The sequence below is a fragment of the Schistocerca nitens genome, chromosome 2, assembly GCF_023898315.1.
Source record: "Schistocerca nitens isolate TAMUIC-IGC-003100 chromosome 2, iqSchNite1.1, whole genome shotgun sequence".
Classification (NCBI taxonomy): Eukaryota; Metazoa; Arthropoda; class Insecta; order Orthoptera; family Acrididae; genus Schistocerca; species Schistocerca nitens.
Genome location: NC_064615.1, coordinates 73,820,728 through 73,834,576, shown reverse-complemented (window position 1 = coordinate 73,834,576; position 13,849 = coordinate 73,820,728). Strand labels below are relative to the sequence as shown.

General features: G+C 43.5%; 1 protein-coding gene across 1 annotated transcript in view; it reads right to left on the bottom strand.

Moving 5' to 3' along the window:
* LOC126234840 (uncharacterized) overlaps positions 1–13,849 on the bottom strand; it is a 284,225-nt gene that overhangs the window by 39,459 nt on the left and 230,917 nt on the right. The window lies entirely within an intron of this gene.

Below are 13,849 nucleotides of genomic sequence, written 5' to 3'. Positions count from 1 at the left end.
CAACGGGCTCGCGTAAAATTCCCACGTTAGCTCTATTAAAATGCACATTTCCTTCATCGTGCACGAAAAGGAGAGTAACATGTCCAGTCAATGAGGACACAGGCTTAGTTCCATTACAAACAGTGCGGTACAAATTTGGAATACTTCTCCGCATAAGATAAACATTATTTCATCATTCTCACATTTTAGTAAAACCTCAAGGTCAGTCTTACTTGAGCACTGTTCCTACCCAGTAGCAGAATCTTTGCAACATGTGAATTATGAAGCTTAAAAGAAAAAGGAGGAAAACATTTTTATACAAGTAGCGCAAGCTGTCCTGCAGATTAAGCCAATCGAACAAAGTCACCCCTCAAAAAAAGGTGAGCTTATATTTACATAACATCAAATTTTATGAGGTATATTAAACTAATAACAAAGTATCAGAACCTAATAAAAACGCGAGTGTTAGGAAAAAAAATTTGGTTGTGTTAAGACGCGAACCACCGCCCGAACAAATACTCATTACGCTAAACCAACAACATGCTTCGTGCTCATAGCCATATAGTGTTACCCCGTGCTAAAAACGTTAATCGTAGATAATTATGTTACTAGTTTAAATTTAATTAAAACAAATTGTACCAAGAACAATGCGTTTTGGGTGGATCTTCAGTGTGTCGCTGCCTTCAAATAGCCTACTCTCATAATACGCAAGTTACAATAATTCTTTTGCCACGAATATGTTGTTTCTCATTATTTTATTGGAACGAATCACACAGTTAACAACGGGTTTTCCAGTGATTCTCAATTTGCTGGTGCTCAAAAACGGCATATATACACATAGGCTTGAACTGAATGCCAATATGGCGCCTCCATAACTCTGTACTGAAGGGAGACGGCGTGCGTGTGACGTAGGTGGCGTTATGCCATCTCATTGGTCAACGTTCAGACGCACGTTCAGAAAACCTGACATGCGAGATGTTGCTCTGCACGTTCGGAAAGACTCCCGAACTTGCTACTCCACGCTATGACGTCAGAAACTCGGCACGCTCAACGCTCAACGTTCGGATGCACGGTCCGTGTGCCGAGGGCTTAACAGGCGCCTAGTAGATGCACCCTGGCTGCCTGCTGTTGACGGGCGGCGAAGGCTGGAATATGCACGCCAACACCGCAACTTGACGTGCACTGAGAAGAGACAGGTGGCTTTTTCACATGAATCACATTTTATACTCCATCGGACAGAAGGCCGATGGCGTGCTCAGCGTGAAACATCATGCAACAATCTTTGGAAGGGTCGATTCTGGAGGAAGAAGCGTTATGGTCGGTGGAATGTTTTCGTGGCATTACATGGGCGATACAGTGATTCTGGAAGGTACAATGGATCAACACAAATATGCATCTGTTGTTGGGGACCATGTCGACACCTCGTGCAGTTTGCTTTTTCCTCAGCCGTCTGCTAGCAGAACAATGAAACGCGTCACCAGGATGAGGTTATCATCTCCCCTGGCCACCTAGCTCCGCCGATTAAAACCCAATCGAGAATCTATGGGACCACCTCGACCAGGGTGTAAACATCGTGCATCCTCAACCGAAAAACCTAATGCAGCTGGTCACGGAACTGGTGTTGAAGTGGTTGCACTTCCCTGTCAGTACCTACATCAGTGACTCTCTTCCTGAATGTCCGCACTGCAAAAGGCTTTTGACAGGTGGTCGCATTAATGTCACTAGACCGTTCATATGCACCACATAGAATAAAGTACCGTGCTAGATGGCCTTACAACAAATAAACTTTTCATGATGACGTTTTTAACGTCATTAACACCTTTCACCAACTTACCTTATTGTAATAAGTAGCTTTACAGCAACAGAAATAGCAGGTAGAAAATTTGAGTTCTGCTTTTTCAGAGTAGCTGATAGCAGTTGCTCCAGAAAGTGGAAACTGTCTGGACTCATTCTGCAGAATTCGTGTAGTTTGTGCTCGTGCTGAGAGACCTCACCAGAAATCACAGCCGAACTATGTTTCATATTTATAGCGTTGTAGAGGTGCATCCAATATTTCCTTTCCAGTTTTTTGAGATTTAAATAGAGATAAGCTACAATAACGTCCTCTTCTGGAGAACTCATGATAGCAAGTGAAATTGGAACAGACACGTGATTCGATCTGTCTTGTTGCTACTTGAATCGCGAGTCGCATCGCACATCGTATTGTCCCAGTGGGGTCAGGAGCGGGCACCGATAGTCGTCGCGTCGCGCGACCTCTATCGCAACGTATCGTGTCGCATCAGTGAGTACCGCGCCTAACGCGCACTGAAGCTGTGCGTGAATGCAGAGGCGGTACGCAGACGCGCAACAGAAAAATAGCGAAATGCTGACGGCCTTGACCGCGGCTTGCGGAAGTCTGTCTGGACATTAACCAAGTTGCTACCTTTGCTAGACACAACGTCACGTCTATGTCCCGCGCTTACCGAGAACTTTCCACGCTTTCATTCATCGTCCACACACTTTAGTGCGTTGTTAAATTCTTACCCACAGATATCCCGTGTTCTCTGCACTATGCTTCTTTCAGATGTTATTGTAGGCGCAGACTCAAGGCCGGTTTGCTGCACCTCTCCTCATTGGTCTATCTGGCTGTACATCTCGTCATCTCTGTACGTAACTATTGCAGCCTACATGCAACTGAATCTGTGTACTGTAGTGAAGTCTTAATCCCCATCTACAATTTCCCTCCATTATCAAATTAACTATTCCTAGAAATCACAGCATTTTTCGTATCAACATATCGTTTCTTTGTTAAATTGTTCCATAAAGCTCTTCTTCCTTACTGTCCACCATCCTGCCTCCCCACTCCAAATAGATCCAGTGCCTTTTCATTATGTACTCTATCTCCCCGTCTAATCTTCAGCATTATTCTCCAACACCTCACTTCAAAAGTTAATTGCCCAAATTTCAAAATTTAATAATCAGCATTTAACTTCCATACAAGGCAACACTCCAATTACATTCAGAAAAGACTTCCTAAACTATTTATATTTGATGTTAACGTTTCTTTCCTTCTCAGGAAAAACTTAGCTTTCTATTTTCAGTCTAAATATTATATCTTTCCTTCTACTATTGTCCGCTATTTCGCTAACCTAATAGCAAAACTTATCCATTACTTTCTGTGTCTCATTTCCTAATCCCATTCCGCCAGCATCACCTGATTTAATTCGACTACATTCTATTACTTTTATTTTACTTTTATTTATGTACATCTCATAACCTCTTTTCAAGACACCATCCATTTCGTTCAACAGATCTTCCAAGTGTTTGGCTGTCTGACGGATTTAATTCGACTACATTGTATTAACTTTATTTTACTTTTATTTATGTACAACTCATAACTTCTTTTCAAGACACCATCCATTTCGTTCAACAGATCTTCGAAGTGTTTGGCCCTCTGACGGAATTAATGTCACCAGCAAAACTCAAAGTTTCGATTTATTCTCCTTGAACTTAAGTTCACTTTTCAAATTTCTCCTTCACTTCCTTTAATGTTTGCAGATCGTACACACAGTGCTTTCGAATATACACTCCTGGAAATTGAAATAAGAACACCGTGAATTCATTGTCCCAGGAAGGGGAAACTTTATTGACACATTCCTGGGGTCAGATACATCACATGATCACACTGACAGAACCACAGGCACATAGACACAGGCAACAGAGCATGCACAATGTCGGCACTAGTACAGTGTATATCCACCTTTCGCAGCAATGCAGGCTGCTATTCTCCCATGGAGACGATCGTAGAGATGCTGGATGTAGTCCTGTGGAACGGCTTGCCATGCCATTTCCACCTGGCGCCTCAGTTGGACCAGCGTTCGTGCTGGACGTGCAGACCGCGTGAGACGACGCTTCATCCAGTCCCAAACATGCTCAATGGGGGACAGATCCGGAGATCTTGCTGGCCAGGGTAGTTGACTTACACCTTCTAGAGCACGTTGGGTGGCACGGGATACATGCGGACGTGCATTGTCCTGTTGGAACAGCAAGTTCCCTTGCCGGTCTAGGAATGGTAGAACGATGGGTTCGATGACGGTTTGGATGTACCGTGCACTATTCAGTGTCCCCTCGACGATCACCAGTGGTGTACGGCCAGTGTAGGAGATCGCTCCCCACACCATGATGCCGGGTGTTGGCCCTGTGTGCCTCGGTCGTATGCAGTCCTGATTGTGGCGCTCACCTGCACGGCGCCAAACACGCATACGACCATCATTGGCACCAAGGCAGAAGCGACTCTCATCGCTGAAGACGACACGTCTCCATTCGTCCCTCCATTCACGCCTGTCGCGACACCACTGGAGGCGGGCTGCACGATGTTGGGGCGTGAGCGGAAGACGGCCTAACGGTGTGCGGGACCGTAGTCCAGCTTCATGGAGACGGTTGCGAATGGTCCTCGCCGATACCCCAGGAGCAACAGTGTCCCTAATTTGCTGGGAAGTGGCGGTGCGGTCCCCTACGGCACTGCGTAGGATCCTACGGTCTTGCCGTGCATCCGTGCGTCGCTGCGGTCCGGTCCCAGGTCGACGGGCACGTGCACCTTCCGCCGACCACTGGCGACAACATCGATGTACTGTGGAGACCTCACGCCCCACGTGTTGAGCAATTCGGCGGTACGTCCACCCGGCCTCCCGCATGCCCACTATACGCCCTCGCTCAAAGTCCGTCAACTGCACATACGGTTCACGTCCACGCTGTCGCGGCATGCTACCAGTGTTAAAGACTGCGATGGAGCTCCGTATGCCACGGCAAACTGGCTGACACTGACGGCGGCGGTGCACAAATGCTGCGCAGCTAGCGCCATTCGACGGCCAACACCGCGGTTCCTGGTGTGTCCGCTGTGCCGTGCGTGTGATCATTGCTTGTACAGCCCTCTCGCAGTGTCCGGAGCAAGTATGGTGGGTCTGACACACCGGTGTCAATGTGTTCTTTTTTCCATTTCCAGGAGTGTAGATCTACTTTGCTAACCACTGCGCCACCACGTTCGAAGCCTCCACGAAGCTTCCTAAACATGGTCTATAGGACATGGTTCGGGAAATCAACCGGACTACTCCAGCTATTGAGCTCTCTGCTGTTCGTGCTACTCGTCTTGAGACAAATCTTGTCACTGTCACTGTCTACTTGTGATTGCCACATATTGTACGCTCTCTGTAGCCTAAACCGGTACAGGGAAATCACAGAAAACCTACACTGAGGTTACAAAAGCTATGGGAGCCGATATCTCAGGTGATTCATGAAAGCAGGTTTCCGAAGTGATTGTGGTTGCATGACGGGAATTAACAGACTTTGAACGCGGAATGTAGTTGTAGGTAGACGCATGGGATATTCAGTTTTGGAAATCGATAGAGAATTCGGTATTCCGAGATCCACAGTGCCGAGACCGTGCCGAGATTACCCTATTTCAGGCATTACGTCTCACCACTGACAGCCAACTGGCCGACAGCTTTCACTTAACGACCGAGAGCAAAAAAATGTTCAAATGAGTGTGAAATCTTATGGGACTTAACTGCTAAGGTCATCAGTCCCTAAGCTTACACACTACCTAACCTAAATTATCCTATGGACAAACACACACACACACCCAAGCCCGAGGGAGGACTCGAACCTCCGCCGGGACCAGCCGCACAGTCCAGGACTGCAGCGCCTGAGACCGCTCGGTTAATCCCGCGCGGCCGACCGAGAGCAGCGGTGTGCGGACATTTGCCACGCCGGACATTTGCCACGATTTTACGTGCTCCGAAGGGCTGGGTCCCTTGTCTCCCCCTCCTCCTGCCCCTCCTCCTCCTCCTCCTCACTCGTCGCCCGACCCGCAGTAGAGGTACTTACTAAGCCTTTCCGCTGTTTTTCTTAACATAGGACCAGAATCTCTATGGATTTTTCGCCACATTTCTAGAGACAGCTTCGTTGTCGAAACTATTAAATGCATCTCGCATTGAAATCCGCAGCAAATTTCGAGCCACAGTAAAACTTCGCCAATCTTGGAGATTTTGCGCTCGTCTAAATTATACGTACCTTTTTTGGTGCTCCTGCAGCAGCTTCCTGTCGTGTTTTGTGTACCATGGGGATCCAGTTCCGTCTGATATTAGTTTATTTGGTATGAATCTCTCAAGTGCTGTTGATACTATTTCTTTGAACTTAAGCCACATATGGTTTTCACTTACATAGTTTGGAAGGATTGGAGACTGTCTCTTAGAAAGACGTCAACCGAAGTTTTAGTTGCTTTTATATATATATATATATATATATATATATATATATATATATATATATATATATATTTCGCGTTTAGTTTTGGTGAATTTCTTTGTTACGGAATTGAGCCTCGCTACGACTGTGTGTTCACTAATTCCTGTACCCGTCGTGATGCTCAGGATTATTTGTGGCTAAGAGGTCAAGTGTGTTTTCGTAACCATTTACAATTTGAATGGCCTCGTGAACTAATTGTTCAAAATAATTTTATAAAAAGCATTTAGAACAATTATGGAAGTTGTTTTCTATCTACAGTAGGGTCTGAAAATGTATTTTTGTCGACATGTGGAAGGTAGGTTGAAGTCACTGCCAACTATAATTGTATGAGTAGAGTACCTATTTGCGATGAGACTCGAGTTTTTCTTGAAATGTTCAGCAACTGTTTCATCTGAGACCGGGGGTTGGTAAAAGGAGCCACTTATTAATTTATTCCGCTTGTCGAATATAACCTCTGTCCATACTAAGTCACAGGAACTACCTGCTTCAATGTCGCTTGTGAGCTGGAACACACATTACATTATTTTTCGTTAAGTTGTGCTTCTTGTTTCTGTTGTAGTGGAGACCATTACAATTACGGCTTTTCCCTCCAAAACTTAGGATGCTTACTCTGTGACCCTGTAAATACCAGAGCTATACAATGTAGAACAGCAACGTACGGTACAAGCATAGCATTCTGTATTACTTCATTTCCTTATTTCTAACATTTTAAAATTGTACTTCGACTTTAGATGACATGTCAATCATAGATGTTCTTATGTCTGTTTATGAACGTACTTTCAGCCATGTTTTGAACATTGTCTCGCTACACTTTATTAACTAATGTTTCGCCGCAAGGGATATCGTATTTTAGAGTAAATTAATATGGAGTATGACGTCCTTCTTTTCAAACATTCACATACCCATTTCTTCTTTCCTTATTGTCTTTTGGGCATGCAGTTGTAGCAATTAAAGTAGGCACAAATGCAGCGATCAAAAAGAAATGGTTAGCGTACATTCGCATTCTGTTTACAGCGTTTCTTTCTTGTTGCTCCCATGCCGATGCACTGTTTCTATCGCAATCAGTAAGCGTGAAAGGAAGCTACCGTACAGATAGAGGGATCTATATTTATACTTGGCAGAACTAATTACATACTGACATAATCGACGGAATTGCTTTCGTTTCCGAAAAGATACAAATATTTCGATTTCGGAAAAGAAGCTCTGTATTTCGCCAAGATGTCGAAGAAGAAGGTCCCTTACGTACTGGTTGTATCGAGTAAGATGTGGAGACGGCGGTTTGAAAGCGGACAGAAGTAGTACGAGGTTCAAATGGCTCTGATCACTATGGGACTTAACTTCTGACGTCATCAGTCCCCTAGAACTTAGAACTACTTAAACCTAACTAACCTAAGGACATCACACACATCCATGCCCGAGGCAGGATTCGAACCTGCGACCGTAGCGGTCGCGCGGTTCCAGACTGTAGCGCCTATAACCGCTCGGCCACTATGGCCGGCATAAGTACGAGGAAGAGCGTCCCTTACCTGAGGGATCGCTACCTGGCGAAGGGGCAAGTGTGGCAAATGTCCGGCGTGGCAAATGTCCGGCATTCAGAGCAGCGGCGTTTGAGTCGAGCTAACAGACAAGCAACACTGCGTGAAATAACCGTAGAAATCAACGTGGGACGTACGACGAACGTATCCGTTACGACAGTGCGGTGAAATGTGGCGTTAATGGACTGTGGCAGCAGACAAACGACGAGAGTGCCTTTGCTAACAGCACGACATCGCCTGCAGCGCCTCTCCTGGGGTTGAGACCGTATCGATTGGACTATAGACGAATGGAATACCGTGGTCTGGCCAGATGAGCCAGACATAATGTCTGAAATATGGTTTTCTCGGCACACTCTCTCGGAATACTGAATTCCCTAACGATTTCTGAAATGGAATATTCCATGCGTCTAGCAAGGTTCAAAATGGGAATTGCAACGGCGTAGCTTTCATTTGTACCCAGGTGATTCATGTGCAAAAGTTCGCGGTGTGATTATGGCCACACGAAGGGAATTAACAGACTCTGAACGTACCATTAGATGTTCAAAGTCTGTTGATTCTCTTCGTGTGGTCATACACCGGGAACCTTTCCACATGAAGCACTTGAGTACAAATGATACGCCAATGCACTGCCCTTTTGTACCTTGCGTATGCGACACTACCGCCATCTGTATATGTTCAAGTCGCTATCACATGACTTTTGCCTCCTCAGTGTATGGGTGATAGGCAATAAAACTGTTCGGTGTGTATGAGCGAATTGTCAATAACTAAAATTCTCCTACGTTTTACCCAGTGTTCCAAATGGCCTTCCTCTGGGTGTTTTGCTGATCCTGAAGAAGGCCATCTGCAACAGTGGTCGAAACGTCAGGGAATTTTACATATTGACAATGGCGCTCACATAACCTGAAGAATTGTACTGACAACGGCAACGGCCGCAGGAGCCTGCGCTTGCTTGTATGTATGAAACGTTACGCTGTGATTAAAAGAACCAAACGTAGTGATGGATATTCTAGCATTGTTGTCCATTTTCACAGGGCTTTTGTTCGTCGTGAGTTGTAGTTAGGAACTAAACTGGTTGTATTTAAAGAGAATCTTTCGTCAGTTAGCTATTAATTAGTTGGCTGGCAGTCAAGTTTGCATTACCTTCCACCTCGGAACATAGTTCAGGAAAAATCATTATGTTAAAGGGTCGGACCTCTAAAGAGTGAATTTTTAGCCAATAGTAACAAAATCGCGTCCAGCGCCCAAGGGAATCGAGGCAGAAGCAGCGCCTCTGAAGCATCCGCGCAGTTAGCACAAACCCAAGGTCCGAGTTAGACATAACCACTTTCGACTACTGGCACACACAGCTAATGAACATAACCTATCAGCTGATGTATAAGTAACTGTATAATGCACCTGATGATGGCAGCATGCTGCCGAAATGCTTTGTGCTGCCGGCCGATGTGGCCGAGCGGTTCTAGGCGCTACAATCTGGAACCGCGCGACCGCTACGGTCGCAGGTTCGAGTCCTGCCTCGGGCATGGATGTGTGTGATGTCCTTAGGTTAGTTAGGTTTAAGTAGTTCTAAGTTCTAGGGGACTGATGACCTTAGAAGTTAAGTCCCATAGTGCTCAGAGCCATTTCAACCATTTTGAATTGTGCTAACAAAATATAAGTAAAAAGTGACTGCAGCAGTATAAATTATTCCACATAATCTTATAATAGAGGCAAAGACCTCAAACAACATCCATATAACATGGATAAAATTAAAAGATTACAGATTAACCAAGGTTCTCAGCCAATTCCCGTGGAATCTATTACTCCCGTACTAGACTACTCTCTCCCCAAGTGTTTGTCGAGCTGCTGCCGATGCCTTAGCTCTGTGAAATTGACGTGCCAGAAGATGACGACACACACATATGTATATTTCTAAAGTCAGAAATGCAGACCGCAGGAAAACATCAGATGGAAATGGCGGTGTGAGTTCTGAGAAGAATGTGCAAAAACAAACTCAACTACTACATTTGAAGTGATAATTTCAGAGTCATGTGCGCAGGGTGGCCGCAAATGTTTACCCTATAATAATACAATGTAACTCTTTATTGGATTCAGTAAATGGAACATGCGTTATATCACAAATGCCTCTACTCATTTAGTTTTAAATCCACATAAACATTTAACACAGGTAAGACACTTCAACATTCCAATCATTTCCACATGTGCACCCTGGATAAAAGGCAAAATATCAAGCTGATATTCAATCTCTTGCCACACATCCTGCAATATCTCTTGTGTTTGTGCCAATAGCATCTCTGGTGCATTGTTGCGTTATCACAATATCAGGAACTGCTGTTTTGTACACAGTATCTTTCACATATCCCCAAAGAAAGAAATCTTAGGGGCTAATGTCATGTGATCTTGGAGGCTATGAAACTGGGCCGTCTACGGCAATCCAAACAAATCGACTTATATTGCTTTCAAGGAAGAAAAATGTGCCAGTCACTCGATCACACATTAACCCACACCGCACATTAATCTTTGCACTGTCCGGAACGTGTTCTCGCACGACATAAGGTTTTTATGATCCTCAGATCCGGACGTTACGGCGGCTAACTGACCCAAAAACATGAAATGTGACCTCATCGGAAAACACACACGCTTCAAGAAATCATTGTCCTCATCCAAACGGTTCCTACAATATTTAGTCACTTACTAGGTACTTAGACACAATATTTTAATCCTAAAAACTGTGTAAGATTACTAATCAGTATCACATATAAATTATATATTTCGTACTAAAATTTAAGATTTCGTTTGACTAGATCGTTAGGGTAAGCGTGCATACATGCCAAACAGTATTCAATAAGCACTGCTAACACACGCCGCACAGCTCACATTCTTCACAAAATTAAGGCTGCAGTCCCGTTAGGAGAAATTATTAACGTGGTGCTCCTTTATACCTCCTTTTGTTTTACTTGTCTGGAGGTCCATGAAGTGCAGGGTCGGCAAGACAGAGATGGGGCAAGGGGAGGATAGGTAAAAACTACTTTTCTTTTCAACACCTCGTACTCTTTCTTAAGGCATAAAACGAGTTAAACCAAAGGCGGTAGGACTTTAGGGGATATTGTGAAAATATATACTTCTATAACGCTCTACTTCTATGAAACTTGTTATTCACAAATATTTAATTAAACGAGAAATGTTATCGCATTTTGTTTCTCTATTAAAAACCGGGACAATTATGTGTCCCGAATGATTTTCTAGGGGCACCAAAACATTTATGTGAAAACCGTGACGTCTGGTCAGCCTGTGCAAGGACTGGCATGTGTACGATTTCAGGGCCACTGCTAGCAAAGTGATTAAAAAGAAGCTGTAATTGAAAATATCTGAAGCCAGAGTTCTTGTTAAAAAAGAAAAAAAAAGCCATCTGCAAAGTCGTAAAAACATAATTTTCCCTCTCCAATCATTGTTGAACTGAAGAAAGCTAACAATGATAGTTTCAAGAACATTGATCAATCAGCTGTATTAAAACCTAGAAAAGTGTCAAAAAAGCCGACGATGCAAAGAAACTAGAGTTTTTGATACTTCATCAAAAGAAACCCGTGAGTTCTATGGGAAGGCCCTAGAGTGTTGCGATGGTCATGACAATCAAAATAATGTTCAGTAGCTTGATGAACCGGGTTATTATATTCTTATTTGTTCAGTAGGTTACAATAAACTAGTACATTACTGTTATAAAATAACTAATCTGCAGTTGTTTAGTTTTTGAAAATTCATGATTCTTACATATTTTTTATTTGCATCTGAAGGCACATGGAATTGTTTTTCCACCGTCGTACTATGTATCTACATCAGCAATGTATACTGTTCAAGTAATTCAATAAAACGTGTTTCTTGAAAAGTTTGTTTTTGGTAGATGTTGACTTTCGTGAAAACGGTCCTCGTTGTTCAGTCAGGACAGAGGCACACACGTTCAAGACTGTGTGTCAACCAACCGATCGTAAGAACAACAGAAAATCTCAAATCTAAATGCAGTTCACTTCCATTATTTATTGTTAAATCTACAAGATAAACAAATAATTGAATTTGCCTATTCGATAGCTATAGCCTTTCCCTAGCGTTCGTGACTTCATTATTAGCGAATTTTTTATTTCTGAAATTAATTTTATTTTCCGGTGTTTAGTATCCGCCAACAAATGACTGGCCAAAATATGATTATCTCTTTAATTTTATAGTTCACTTGTAGCTTCTGAATCACCAAAGAAAAACCAGTACAAAGTTTTAACTACTTCCAAACTTAGTTTCTATGTATAATCCAACATTTAATATTAAATTTCAGCCACAGGTTTATTATCATCTAAGGAATCGGGGTAAATGAATAGAATAGAACAAAAATGTGAGATTTTAACATAAAACATACCTTGTAAAATGCATACTAGTTACTTAAACATTAACTATCATTCGATATTCATTATTTTTCTGTAATTTTCAGCATTTGTACATCTCAGCCTTGTATGAGTTAGGGGCTTTTACGAATTCCCCATCCCCTATTGGTCATATGTTTGCCTACGTCGCCGTTGTAAAGTCTCACAAATATGGAAACGTCTAGCTGTGATGGGACGAAGCTGCAGTTGAGCACTCCGTACGAACATCACTTCCGCGTTATATTCTTACGTAAGTACTTTCCCGTGACCGACCAAGACCGGTTCTCGTAACTAGACAGAGCCATTTTGCGACGACGACATGTTTCTCTTGCTACTCGAAACCAGTATATAACGGATTTTTGTTTTGTTTTGCTTGCTCTGTCTGAGTATTTCAGGGTTCTTGAGTAAAATGTGTGTCAAAAGGCAACGCAGCTAAATTTAACAATAGGAACGAATTACCTAAAAAAGAAGGAAATGACTCGATCTTGGGTCGTTACAGTGGTAGATTAACTGCAAGTTCTAGCGACAACTTGTATTAATACTCAAAAGTTCCAGAGACAACAACAAGCAGTGTCGGAAAATGATGCCGAACGTGATGCCGCGGTGGCAGGGCACTCAACTCACATTCCGAAGGACAGCGGTTCAAATCCCCTCTTGGCCATCCAGATTTATGTTTTCCATGGTTTCTCTTAATTTCTTAATGTAAATTCTTTAACAGTTCTTCTGAAAAGAACAAGGCCCATTTCTTTCCCCATCCCTCCTTAAAACTGAGTTTTTCCTTCACCTCTAATGACTTAGTCGTCACCGGAACTTTACATCCCTGATATTCCTTCCCTGAAAATTTAGATACGACAGCCACTATGGCCTCTTGTGTTACACAGCCGAGCAACAGTAATGTCTGCTAAAAATAAACGTGAAATTCCTCTGCTGATATTCCATCTTGCCGGAAAAAGAAAACGACGCACCACGAAGCAATTATCCGACTGGGAGGGATATCGGTAGATGTGGCATAGAGGATGACAGCCAAAAACAGTTGCAGAATTTTAACAGTTGCTGCTGCAGTCATGTTTAAAATCTTGAGATGTGGCATACATGTACAGACAAATAATTGACTACAATTTCAGAAAAAACGGATGATTTATTCAAAAGAAAGAGCTTCACAAACTGAGCAAGTCAGTAACACATTGGTCCACCGCTGGTTCTTATTCAAGCCGGCCGCTGTGGACGAGCGGTTCTAGGCGTTTCAGTCCGGAACCGCGAGGACGCTACGCTCGCAGGTTCGAATCCTGCCTCGGGCATGGATGTGTGTGATGTCCTTAGGTTAATTAGGTTAAAGTGGTTCTAAGTATAGGGGACTGATGACTTCCGATGTTAAGTCCCATAGTGATTAGACCCATTTGCACCATCATCCTTATGCAAGCAGTTATTCTGCTTCACATTGATTGATAGAGTTATTGGATGTCCTCGTGAGGGATATCGTGCCAAATACTGTCCAATTGGCTCGTTAAATTGCTAAAATCCCGAGCTGGTTGGAGGACCCTGCTCATGATACACCAACGTTCTCAATTGGGGAGAATTCCGGAGACCTCACTGGCCAAGGTAGGGTTTGGCCAGCACGAAAAAAAGCAGCAGAAACTCTCGCCGCGTGCG